Source organism: Phoca vitulina, unplaced genomic scaffold, assembly GCF_004348235.1.
Source record: "Phoca vitulina isolate PV1807 unplaced genomic scaffold, GSC_HSeal_1.0 scaffold2, whole genome shotgun sequence".
Taxonomy (NCBI): domain Eukaryota; kingdom Metazoa; phylum Chordata; class Mammalia; order Carnivora; family Phocidae; genus Phoca; species Phoca vitulina.
Window position 1 is genome coordinate 27,279,811 of NW_022589705.1, and position 12,908 is coordinate 27,292,718.

At 41.9% G+C, this 12,908-nt stretch overlaps 1 pseudogene; it reads left to right on the forward strand.

Moving 5' to 3' along the window:
- The window catches only part of LOC116647037, a 35,951-nt pseudogene that overhangs the window by 6,389 nt on the left and 16,654 nt on the right, over window positions 1-12,908 (forward strand).

Genomic DNA, 12,908 nt, shown 5'->3' on the forward strand with positions numbered 1-12,908 from the left:
TCAGAGGCATACATACTTACTCTTCTATATTCTCCAAATTTCTTTAGCACTTTTTTTTTTAAAGATTTGTTTATTTATTTGGGTGAGGAGGGGCAGAGGGAGAGGGAGAAAGAGAGACTTCTAAGCAGACTGCACTGAGCACAGAGCCCAATGCAGGGCTTGATCTCACGACCCTGAGATCACAACCTGAGCCAAAACCAAGAGTTGGACACTTACCAACTGAGTCACCTGGGCACCCCTTTAGCATTTTTATAATGTAAAATATATATCTGATACAAAACAAGATGTAACATCTATTAACCATAGTTCTCCTTAGCCAAATGTTGTATTTCATTTTCTTTGTAGATATAATTATTGTTGGGGATAAGGGAAGGCGCTTTGATTGGCCATTTAAGTCAGTGGTTCTCAAGCCTGGCTCTACTCTAGAATCATCCAGGGCACTATTAATAAGTGCCAGTATTTAGGCTTCACTTTGGAGATTCTTATTTAAAGATAGACTTAAAACCACTACCACTGTTGATTTTCAAGATACTTACAAGAGATGCTATTGGGATAAGTTCACTTCTGGTTCAGTAACTTGTACTTATTGAGAAGATGTCAAGTTTAGAAAAGGAACTTTAGAGATTGAGTAACCACACATTAACCAATTGATCCATGTGTGGGAAATGGTGTAACAACTACATCTGAAATGGGGCTGGTAGAGACACTTGTACATCTTACAGCTCTAAAACCTGGCTTGGTTCCAGTATTCCCTGTAACTACCCTGCAGCCCTTGGGAGGTAATTAACTAATGACAGTAAAGGGCTTTTAAACTGAAACATGTTGTATAAATGCTAAACACAGGAAACACACAGAGGATTTCCTCTGATTGCCAATACTTTTCAACAAGAAAGAGTTGATGCATCTTTCAGGCAATTTCCCTTTTGCAACTGAAATCTTCCTAATCCTTATTTCAAGGGAAACAAAAGGAGGGTTTTTTTTTTTTTTTTTTTTTTTTTTGTAATGCCTTTCCTACAAATCAAAGACCTAAGATTACCCTTTTACTTTCTCAGAAGTAACGTTCCTGCCTCAACAAAACACCACGTGGTAGCGTGGTTTGTGTGAATGGCTGGTTGGTTTGGATCACCGAAGGTGGGTTAGCAAAAGGGGTCATATTAGGTGGTCTAGTACGAGTCCTGGCACCACCCTACACATCATCTCTGGTTTTAAAGCAAACAATTTGTGCACATGGTAGCAAATGCAATAGTATAAAAGAACTTCCAGTGCAAAGCAACAGCCTTTCCTCTTCTCCTTGCTTAGCTCCGGTCCCCTCTACAGGTGAAAACTCTGGTTTCATCCAGGGTGAGATCATTTGGTGTTTCCTTCCACTGCACTCTATTATCTCTCTTCTTAGATTACCAACTTTAGTGAATATCAATTGATTCCACAGTTTGAAAATAAGCATGTATCTCATACTATCCTTGTCTTCCAAATTTCAATAGCAATGGTAGCTTTTTATTTCTTCTATTAGAACTAAACTTTTATGTTTTCAAATAAGGACTCTAATTTCTATTTCTTTTAATAGAGTATCTGTGCGTTTCCTCTTCTATAAAATGAAGGTATTGCCCCCCTCTTCCCATTGCTCCACTTTTCCTCTGCCTTTCATTGTTGTCAGCACCACTTTACCACCAACAAAGTTGTCAATATTTACATTCTGTACTGCAACCACAAAATATTCTTTTCTACTTTGTCTGCAGGTTGACTTTAGAAGTTAAAAGCCTGGGGGCGCCTGGGTGGCTCAGTCGGTTAAGCGTCTGACTTCAGCTCAGGTCATGATCCCAGAGTCCTGGGATCAAGCCCCATGTCGGGCTCCCTGCTCAGCGGGGAGCCTGCTTCTCCCTCTGCCTGCCATTCCCCCTGCTTGTGCTCTCTCTCTCTCTCTGACAAATAAATAAATAAAATCTTAAAAAAAAAAGAAAAAGAAGTTAAAAGCCTATCTACTTTCTTCCAAAGAGTACAGTGTGATGGGGGAGCGGGTAACTTTACATTGGAGATACCTGGCAAACACTACCTCAACCAGGTTATCAAGGTCAGTAAGAGTGATAAGTCGATAAGTCATGTTGATAGTATGTACCCTTGGTTTGATGTGACAAAAATGGCCGATCTTTGTGGTGTTCCCTGCAAAACCCATAACCCTAATCTAATCATAAGGAAAACATTAGACAAATCCCCAATGAGGGACATTCTACAAAATACGTGACCAGTACTCCTCAAGCTTATCAAGGTCATCAGAAACAAGGAGAGCCTGAAAAACTATTATAGTCAAGTGGAGCCTAGGGAGACAGGATGACTAAATGTAATTGGAATAGAAGACATTAGGAAAAAAGTAAGGAAATCTGATAAAACATGAACTTTAGTTAATGATAATGTATCAACATTCATTCATTATAACAAATGGATAATACTTACATAAGATGCTAATAATAGGGGAACTCTCTATTATCTTTACATTTTTCTGTGAGTCTAAAACTGTTTTAAAAATACATTTATTAAAATATAAAATAATGGAAACAAGCCAATATGCTGCATGTATTTTATGATCGATATGAACATTGTTTAATATTAATATGCTAGGATGACATTTTCCATGAACCCAGTGTTATAACCCCTGGGTCTCTCAAATTAGGCTATTTCTAGCATCAAGGTCAAATGGATTGCCTTTTCTTCCACTCTGTTAACTGCTTGTATTCATGCCTGGATGTAGTTTGCTTCATGTGTGGCCTATGACTTCATTGTTCAGAATTTGCTTTTTCTCAAGTTTCTAATTGCCATTTTATCTTGTATATTCTAGCCTGTGGTACTTTCTGCCTAATCCAACCATAATCTTCCCCTTTTACCTTTCTATCTTTCAGACATTTTTTTTTTTAATCTCCACTCCATTGGCTTCTACCCTTTCCCCTCACACACTTTTTTTCCTACTTGTTTATTTTTAATCCAGGGGAATCTTAGCAGGGAGGCAAGTGCACATAGCCTCACTCTCCTGTCTTGAAAGAGAAGCTTACTTCACCTTTAGTATAGTTTCATCCGCAGTCCTGATGAAGAGTGAACTAGCTGGGATCAGGCTTAAAGAAAGGAAAGTAGCTTCTTCTCCGAGAAAACACCAAATGTATGACACTGGTGCTGGGGGAGGGCCCTGGAGGGACTTGGGAACCTGGAATGGGTGGCAGCAGCATCCCGGCTGAGGTCTCCACCATAGTGGGGGCCCCTGGCAGGGCCGAGGCCAGGACTGCAGAGCTGGCGGAGGCAAGACTGAGGACAAGGAGTGGATCCCTGTCACCTAGCGGGGCCACCTGCTCAAGGACATGAAGATCAAGTGCCTGGAGGAGATCCGTCTCCTCTTCTTCCCCATCAAGGAATCTGAGGTCACTGACTTTTTTCCTGGGGGCATCCCTTGAGGATGAGGTTTTGAAGAGGATGCCTGTGCAAAAGCAGCCCTGTGCTGGTCAGTAGACCGGGTTCAAGACATTTGTTGCCACTGGAGATCACAATGGATACCTCAGGGTGTTAGTGCTCCAGGCAGGTGGCCACTGCCATCCGTGGGGTCATCCTCCTGGCCAAGCTTTCCATCATCCCTGTGCAGCGAGGCTACTGGGGGAATACGGTTGGCAAGCACCACACTGTCCCACCCAAAGTGACCCGCTGCTGTGGCTCTGTGCTGGTGCGCCTCATCCCTGCCCCTGGGGGGTTGTCTCAGGCCCTGTGACCAAGGGGCTTCTGATGATGGCCAGTAGTGACCAGTGCTACACCTCGGCCAGGGGCTGAACTGCCACCCTGGGCAACTTTGCCAAGGCCACTTTTGATGCCATTTCCAAGACCTACAGCTATCTCATCCCGACCTCTGGAAAGAGACAGTTCACTAAGTCTCCCTATCAGGAATTCACTGCCCATCTTGGGCAGAGGACCCTGGCTCCAGCTGTGGCCGCCACCGTTTTATACAAGAGAAATAAGTGGGGCGCCTGGGTGGCTCAGTCAGTTAAGCATCTGCCTTTGGCTCAGGTCACGATCCCAGGACCCCGGGATGGAGTCCTGCACCAGGCTCCCAGCTCAGCGGGGAATCTGTTTCTCCCTCTACCCCTCCCCCATGCTTGTGATCTCTCACTCTCTCTCTCTCTCAAATAAATAAAATCTTAAAAAAAAAGAAAGAAAAAGAATGTGTATTAAAGCCTGTTAAAAAAAAAAACAAAGGAGGCAAGGAAAGAAGGAAAGCATATGGAGTCATACTCTGGCCAATATGTAGTCCTTAAGGAGAAAGAAGTAGTGCATTTGATCAATCGGTGGCCTTCCTGCCACCAGATATTTCTAGAAGCACATTATTCTGACCAACCAGTCCTCATACCTGTTTTTAAAGAACGCTATGAGTGTAGGAATGGGAGTTGTTTTAAAAGGAAGGTGCCTGGATATTTTTCAACAGACCCCTACAAAAAGCACACACTGCTTTGCATTGTCTTGGATGAAGCAAGTGCAAGCTATACCAAAGAATTACAAAAGAGAGTCCCAGTTGTCGGGTCTTAAAAGGCATTCAAAGATCATCTAGCTCTAATCCCAACCTTTGACTTTTCAGATGAGGACAAGGGGGGTACTTCTCCAAGGTCACTTAATTAACAAGTGGAAGCAATAAGACTAGAAAATGGGTAAGGTTAACCCAAGGAGCTTTCTGACCCACACCTCATGCTGAGTGTTGAATCGCTGTTTTCCACTCACTTCTCTACAATTTCCTCCCCTCCAACCACATCCTTTCGGGAACTCTAAAAAGAGGTATGGAGACAAGGGCAGGATGGAGTAGGAGGATAAGAGGACTATAGCTGGGAAGAGGTCTGTACCATTTTTTTCCAGGGATTAACTTGCCCTGGCTGGGATCAGTGGGCAAAATTACTGACTCTGGAGGCGCCCCCCCTTCTTCCTCCACTCCCTCTCCTACTCCAAACCTGCCTGGGAGAGGTAGGTTAGGCTCTAGTTATTTTGACAAAATATGTGCCCTGGCCCTAGGAATGAATGATGCGCTTACAGAAGGTAGTAGATGTCCTGTTTACATAGTACACCATTCTCCCCAAAGTTGTTTTACAACCTAAGTATTCCCACCGATACAAATTATTAAGGGAAGAAAGGTCATAATTTTGTGATTTCAGTTCAGTAATTAATGTAAAACAAAGGAATTTTTTTTTCCAAACCGCTTAATTTCTTTGTTGTTTTTTGCTTCAGGAAACTGAAGAGGAGAAAGAAAGATGTTTACTTGACTTTATTTAATTTTTAAAGCACAAAGTAACAAAGAAGAGGTCCTACTGCATGTCCTTTAATTGTCTTCTGCAACTCTACTCAGACATTTTCCTGCAGGACAACCATTAGAATACCTGTGGAGGATGTAACTGCAGAGCCTAAGAACAAAGCCATATTCAGTCGTCAGTGCTCATGGTGCTAATGTGCCATAACACCCCTCCGAACCCCATGTTGAAAATGCACCACCCCTTCCTAGAAGTCAGCTCTGTGAGGTACAGAGATCTCGCATCCGCATGGCTCCACTAATTCTCATTCTTTTTTCTGAAAATGCAGGACAGCTGTGACTCAGCAAAATTTCTTATTTATGAGGGACAGCCTTTGTCTCCCTTAGCAACTTCTCTCCAGCCTTCCAGATTCTTGTCCTTTGAGCTCTACCTTGCCAGAGAGTTAGAAGGTTCAATACCAGAATCTTCTAGTTTTTTACTTAAGAATTTTGGCAAGTGTGAGTTTAAAAATGAAGTCTCTACATTAGAAAAATTCATTTTGAGGTTGAAATGAAATAGTCAAAGCTCTCAAAAAGTTCACCCTCCAAACCAACAAATGCCTAAATAAGGATGATGAGACAGCACTATAAAAGCTATTTAAAAATTAAAATATGTGGTTGCCATGTAATAGCTGGTTATTATAGGCCTACTAATAGCATCAAACGTGCTATTAATAGGGATTAAATATTGGTGTTAAAATATATTGGGGGACATGTTGGGAAATCAGAATACAGATTGGGTAGTAAATAATCTTAGAGTACAACAATTTAGTTACATTGCTACGTTATGACCGACACATAATACATCTCTTTTAATGCCCCAAAGAAAACTCGCAGAATGAGTAAAGGGTGGGTGGTAGTTAAAGCAATAGGCACAGGGGCACCTGGGTGGTGCAGTCCATTAAGCATTTGACTCTTGGTTTCAGCTCAGCTCCTGATCTCAGGGTTGTGGGATCGAGCCCCGAGTCAGGCTCCATGCTCAGTGTGGAGTCTGCTTAAGACTCTCTCTCCCACTGCCCTTCTTGCCATCTCTAAAATAAATAAATAAGTCTTTAAAAAAAAATAAAGCATATAGGCACATATATAGCTAGAGTTTAGATCCTAGCTCTCCATTCAGTTCAGTGAACTTGAAAAGTTTCTTTATCCATAAAGTGGAAACAACAATGGTGACCAATTCATAGGGTCATTGTTGTAAGAACTAAATGAAAGAATCCATTTAGCACATGGTGCCTGATAGTAGTAAGCACTCCATATATGCTTTCATTATAACTCTTGACAGACTTTTATAGATTACTCATTTAGGGAAAAGGTTTTCTGGTATAAATGGTCAGCAGAAATCTGATGTATTCTTTTTTCTCTACATTTCTCAATTAAGTTTCTTTAAAAGGGGAAAAGGGTTTAAGATGACTTTCAGAGTCACTGCATGAGGACACATAAATATAGCAAATTCTGTTATCCAAGGCAATAAGAAAAAGGGGTGCTTTGTTTAATCCAATACTCTAATTAACACACAGTTGACAATTTCCAAGGAATTGAAATATTGTATGCATTCGGTATAAAAACTGCACTAATCACTGTTTAATCTCATTCTTTTTTGTGGGTTTTTTTTTTTTGACATTTCAAAAAATAATTCATGGACTTTATTAAAATTTAAATATTTTGCTCTGTGGAAAATACCATTAAGAAAAGAGAAAGGCAAGCCACAGATTGGGAGAAAATATTTGCAATGCACACATCTGACAAAGGAGTTGTATCTAGAATATCAAGAACTCTTACAATGCAGTAATAAGAAGACAACCTGATTTTTAAAAAAGGGGGAACATATTTCAACAGGTGCCTCCTAAAATAAGATATACAAATAGCCAAAAGCTTATGAAAAGATGTTCCACACCATGTATCACCAGGAAAATAGAAATTAAAATGATAATGATGTACTATTGTGCATCCAATACAATGGCTCTACTTAGAAAGACCAATGCGTCAAATATTGAGAAAATTGTAGAGTAGCTGGAACTTGGCCACACTGCTGGTACGAATGGAAAATGGTACAAACAACTTTGGAAAACAGTTTGGTGGTTGCTTATAAAGTTCATACCAAACAGAAATAAAAATATATGTCTACGTGTAGACTTCTACTCAAATGTTCATGGCAACTCTATTCATAATAGCCCCCAATTGGCAAAAATCCACATTTTCATCAGCAGTGGAATAGCTAAACAAATTGCGGTATACCTTACAATGGAATAGGGCTCAGCAACACGCAGAAAGGACCTACTGATGCAGGCAACTCTGTGGATGAATTTCAAAAACATTATGTGACATGGAAGAAGCCAGACTCAAAAAAGTACGTACTATCTAATTCCACTTGCATGGAATTATAGAGAATGTAAACTACTCTACAGTAGCAGAGAGCAGAACAACAGTTGCCCGGGGCCAGTAGGTTGGTGAACTGTAAAGTGACATGAGGAAACTGTGGAGGTGATGGAAACACTGTACACCTTAGCAGTGGTATCAGTTACAGGGGGGGATACTTTTGTCAAAACTCACGGAACTGTACGCTTTCAATGAGTTCAGGTTTTTGTATTAAACCATATTTCAATTAAGTTAATTTTAAACAGAAGTACTAATGTAGTTTATCTTTAAAAAATAGTGAGAGGGGCACCGGGGAAGTACTAATACAGTTTATCTTTAAAAAATAGTCAGGGGGCACCGGGGTGGTGCAGTTGGCTAAGCCTCTGACTCCTGGTTTCAGCTCAGGTCGTGATCTCAGAGCCGTGAAATCGGGCCGGCATCAGGCTCTATGCTCAGCATGGAGTCTGCTTGAGATTCTCTCTCCCTCTCCCTCTGCCCATCCTGCTTGTTCTCTCTCTCTCTCTCTAAAATAAACAAATAAATCTTAAAAAAAATAATCAGAGCACTGCTAAAATGTCATTGCAGAATTAGTTATAATAGCAAAGAATAGGAAGCAACCTAAGTATTCATTAACAGATATATAGTAAAATCAATTATGATGATGGGGCGCCTGGGTGGCTCAGTTGGGTAAGCATCTACCTTGGGCTCAGGTCATGATCCTGGGGTCCTGGGATCGAGCCCCACATTGGGCTCCCTGCTCAGTGGGGGTCTGTTTCTCTCTCTTCCTCTGTGCACTCTCTTTCTCTCTCTCTCAAGTAAATAAATAAAATCTTTTTAAAAATCAATTATGATGAATCTGTACTACTTAATGCTGTGCAGCCATTAAAAAGATTGAACAGGTGCCTGGGTGGCTCAGTCAGTTTAGCATCCGACTCTTGATTTCAGTTAAGGGTTGTGAGATCAAGCCCCACATCAGGCCCCACACTGGGCACGGAGACTGCTTGATTCCCCTTCCTCCCCCCTCTAAAAAAAATTGAAGTAGTGCTATATGTTTAATATAGTTGTTTATGACATATAAACTAAGAAGGTAGGTTACTCAACAGTATGCATAATATGATCTTACTTGCATAAATATATTCTATATACATGTATATATTTATATGCATGAAAATTTCCAAGGGACCTATACTAGTCTATTGAGTGTTTACCTGGGGGATTAACCATGGGGTGAGACATTTACAAAGGGGATTTCCACTTTCCATTTTTCAATGTTGAATCTTTACAATAAGCCAGTTTTACATGCATAATCAGCAGAAATAGTAATGATATTTCCATCCGGAAAAATAAAAGACAGCTGGAGATGGCCAGGAACCTTCCAGGCATCATTAGAAGACCAATCATTTTGTCCTCTCCAAGTGAGGAAACGCTGAGTAATGGGGATTTCTAACTAGATACCAATAAGCATGGATTTACTGTATGTTGGGAAGGAAAACATTCCATTGCATTCTTCCACCAACCAGCTGAAGAAAGTGTGCCATTGAATTTGTGGAAGGGAAAATATGATTATCGAATGTGGCAAGGTAGGAAGTTTCCATCCTAATTACTTGACCTATCTTTCCAAGAGAATCAGTCAACATCTGCTAGTCTGGGCAACAAACTGAGAGCGTCTGCCTCGCGACCCCTTATGACGATACTCTCTGAGGGTAAAACTGATAAAGATTAGAGCACTACAGCACAGCTTTCTTTGCAGATCCTTGGAATCTTCTTGAGGAAATGAAAATTTTGACAACCCTAAATGCTCAGACGAAACATCCAAGATTCCCTTTACATAACAGGCAACGTCAGGGCAATCCCAAGAAATACGTCTCAGTGCAGCTTTGTTCTCAGAAGCGACTTTCAAAATACTGTCGTCTACATATGTCTTCTCAACTCTGCAATTAAATATTCACTTACTGCTTCCCATAGTTCCCCAAGTCTAGACACTGTAATTATCATGACAATTTCTCCAATGTCCTAATTAACAGAGAACAGAAAGCCCTGGGAGAAGAAAACAAGGACCCCAGGACTTCGATTCAGCAGTCAGATCTGCCAATGCCAATGAGGGAATTAGCCAAATATAGAGGAGAATGATTCATCTCTTTCCTCACTTCCCTATCTCCCTTGTTTGCCCTTCCTGTATGCTTCTCAAAGGAACATCTCCAAACTTTGCTTCTACTTTTCCTGCTCCCCTATTTAATCGTAATAGGGCCCAGCTCGGCGGGCAGAATTAAGTAGATAGCCTGCCGTACCAAGACATTCCAGCTTGCAGTGTGTTTTGGAAAGCTTTGTTTTTATAAATAAATTTGAATTTTTCCTGTATACTTCAGTACGTTTTTATGTGACAACCTGAAAGTGAGCAACCTGAGCCCACTCGAACAGGGCCTAAATTTCCAATCCAGGACAGGAGGTCTGCTAAAGAAGGATCTTGGCAGGCGTTTCTCCCTACCTTCCCTCCTGTGCTTTAAGGAGGGATCCAGTGAGCTCAGCAAGTAAAGCCACTGGATTTGGCAGGACCATGCCCTCGTTCAGCTACCTCTGCAGTGAGTCAGGGAGTTCCAGGGGTGCCCAGATGCAGCTCTGGCCAAGGTTAGGGCCACTTTTCATACAAAGGGCTTGATACTTACTGGCATCTACAGGATGTTTGCTTATGAGCCAAAATTTCCCAGTTCTGTGGGCTGAACCTCCCAGCCCTTCTGGGGAACTCACACCCTATATCATATGACTTCTGTCTATTCACTGTCACCTCTCTCTTTTCAGCTTTGATATTTTAATTTCCTGTTTACTTTATTCCTGGTATTTAAAGAAATTTGGAGAGGTTAGTGGCAAAAAAGGGACCATCAGGGGGTGCCTGGCCAGCTCAATCGGTGGAATGTGCGACTCTTGTGGGTTGGAACCCCACGTTGGGTGTAGAAATGACTTAAAAATAAAATATTTCTTAAAAAGGGAGGGGGACCTTCAGCAAAGGGGAAGAGAGGCTCTGAAGAGATAGAAGAGGGTTCTTTAGGGGTACATGAGTGGCTCAGTTGGTTAAGTGTCTGCTTTCAGCTCAGGTCATGATCCAGGAGTCCTGGGATCGAGCCCCACGTTGGGCTCCCTGCTCAGTGGGGAGCCCACTTCTCCCTCTCCCCCTGCTCCCCCTGCTTGTGCTCTCTTTTCTCAAGCAAATAAATTTTTAAAAAATCTTAAAAAAAAGAGGGTTCTGTATTCTCTGTCAATCGTTTTACACACACACACACACACACACACACACACACACACAATGTGTGCGTGTGTGCTTACAAACACACATATACCAAGCATCCAGAGCCTTGTGAGACCCTGAGGACCAGGACTGTGGCTAGCTAGCCCTGGACACCCCTTAACTAAGGGTAGCGGGGCATTCCTGCCCACTCCCACCCCGCACTCCCCACTCCTTACACGCTTCCTGTCACTGTTCTCTTTATAGATGAACTGTTAGCCTTTCTGAGAAGCCAAAATGGGTCATAACGGCTTGAGGTTGTCTCTTTCTGATAATAATGCCATGAGTATAATATTTAACAATTTACCCAGCCATTTCACCTATATGCTATATGCTATCCCACTCAAGCTTCACCACAATCCTGTGAAATAGGTTTCATTTTTATCCCCTATTTACAGAAAAGGAAATCTGAGTGCAAATCTGGTCCAGCAAAGTGGGCATGATACGGCACTGGGACTTGGTCTAAATGCAAGTCCCAGAGACTGTGTTATCTGACACTTGCTTCTAGCATATACTGCCCTGCCCACAGCCCCCTGGATCAGGGAAGTCAGATTAGGCTGATGTCTGTGCATCAGTGATCACTGAGGGGAATAGAGGTGGGCACCTGACCTGGGGCAGCCTGTCCATCAGCTGGCTAATGGCTCATGAAGATGCCTTGGGCCAAGAGCGCTACCCAAAGGGACAATGTGATTAAGCAAAGTCATTTGGACTAGCTCTTTCTGGCATTTGGACTGAAGAATTGGCCCATTAATACATAAAGAAAAAGAGAGCAGACATATCTTAGAAGAAAGGCAGAGAGATCACAAGAGGGAGAAAACCCATAGCATGGGAGCAACAAATGGAACAACCAGTCCCTCACACCGCCTGGACCCCCTCATCAGCTTTCCGGTTCCAGTTTTCTATCTGTGATAAATTCTCTTTCCTAGATAGGCTCAGTATTTCTCTGCTCCTTAAAACCAAGGGAGACTTTTCACTTTCCACCTTGTAGTGTTCCTTGCCTACTCTCCCAAAGCAGTGGCCCCTGTTAGGTCCCCAAAAGGAGGAGGAGGGGTGGGACAAATGGGTCTCTCAAATCCCGCTGTGAGAGGTGGATGGTCTTATTTCCAGATCCTCTGCTGCTCTCCTTTCCCTCTGCCCACAAGGCAATGATCTGGCCAAGTCAATAAACACAGTTCACTGCAATCTCTCCAGTTCAACTGGTGAGGCAGACAACACACAGAACACACCACTGAATCCAGGTGGCTAGTCTGGTTCTTTGAAGATCAACTTCACAAAGATCAAAACTTCTAATCAGAGAAAGTAATCTGTGATAAGGTAAACATGTAGTTTTGATTTACGACTCTGAGGCTGTGTTCCAAGGGGAAAGATTCTTATAAACAAAAGGGCAAATTTTTTTCAGTAAGAAAATACTTTTGAAATTACACTGCAGAGCAATGGGATTGCCTTAGAAAATCTGTCTTGTAAATACCTCCCTGTAACTAAAAGATGTAATATTTGGAGAAGGGAGATGTCTGGAGGAATTTTCTACCTCAAGGAAAGACTTCCCTCAGGAGAATATATTTCCACTCATCTAGATCTTACAAAAGGGAAGATAATCTGATACACTACTCGAAACTAGTCTTTGTACTCTTGCTTTTTTTCTCTCTCTTCAATTTTTCCTTCAGCGAAAACTTTTTTTAAAGTTAATGGGCATCATTTCTATTGTGTTTAGACTTTAGGGAGGAGCCACTCCCTGACTACTTTGTACCTGTTTTAACACGAAGCGCTAGAATATAAGCACCCCAGGGGTTTAAATCAGGGCACTTCAAAAGGCAGCTGGCTCTGCAGTCCGGAGTACAATTGTCTAAACAAATACGATTCAGCTTGCATTTGTGGTAAGACCTAGAACTTCCCAACCAGGTATATCCTGACATGAACCAGATAGTAGAAAACATCTACAATCTTCCAAAACTAAGGTAGAAATGTTCAAGCCCCTATTTTTGG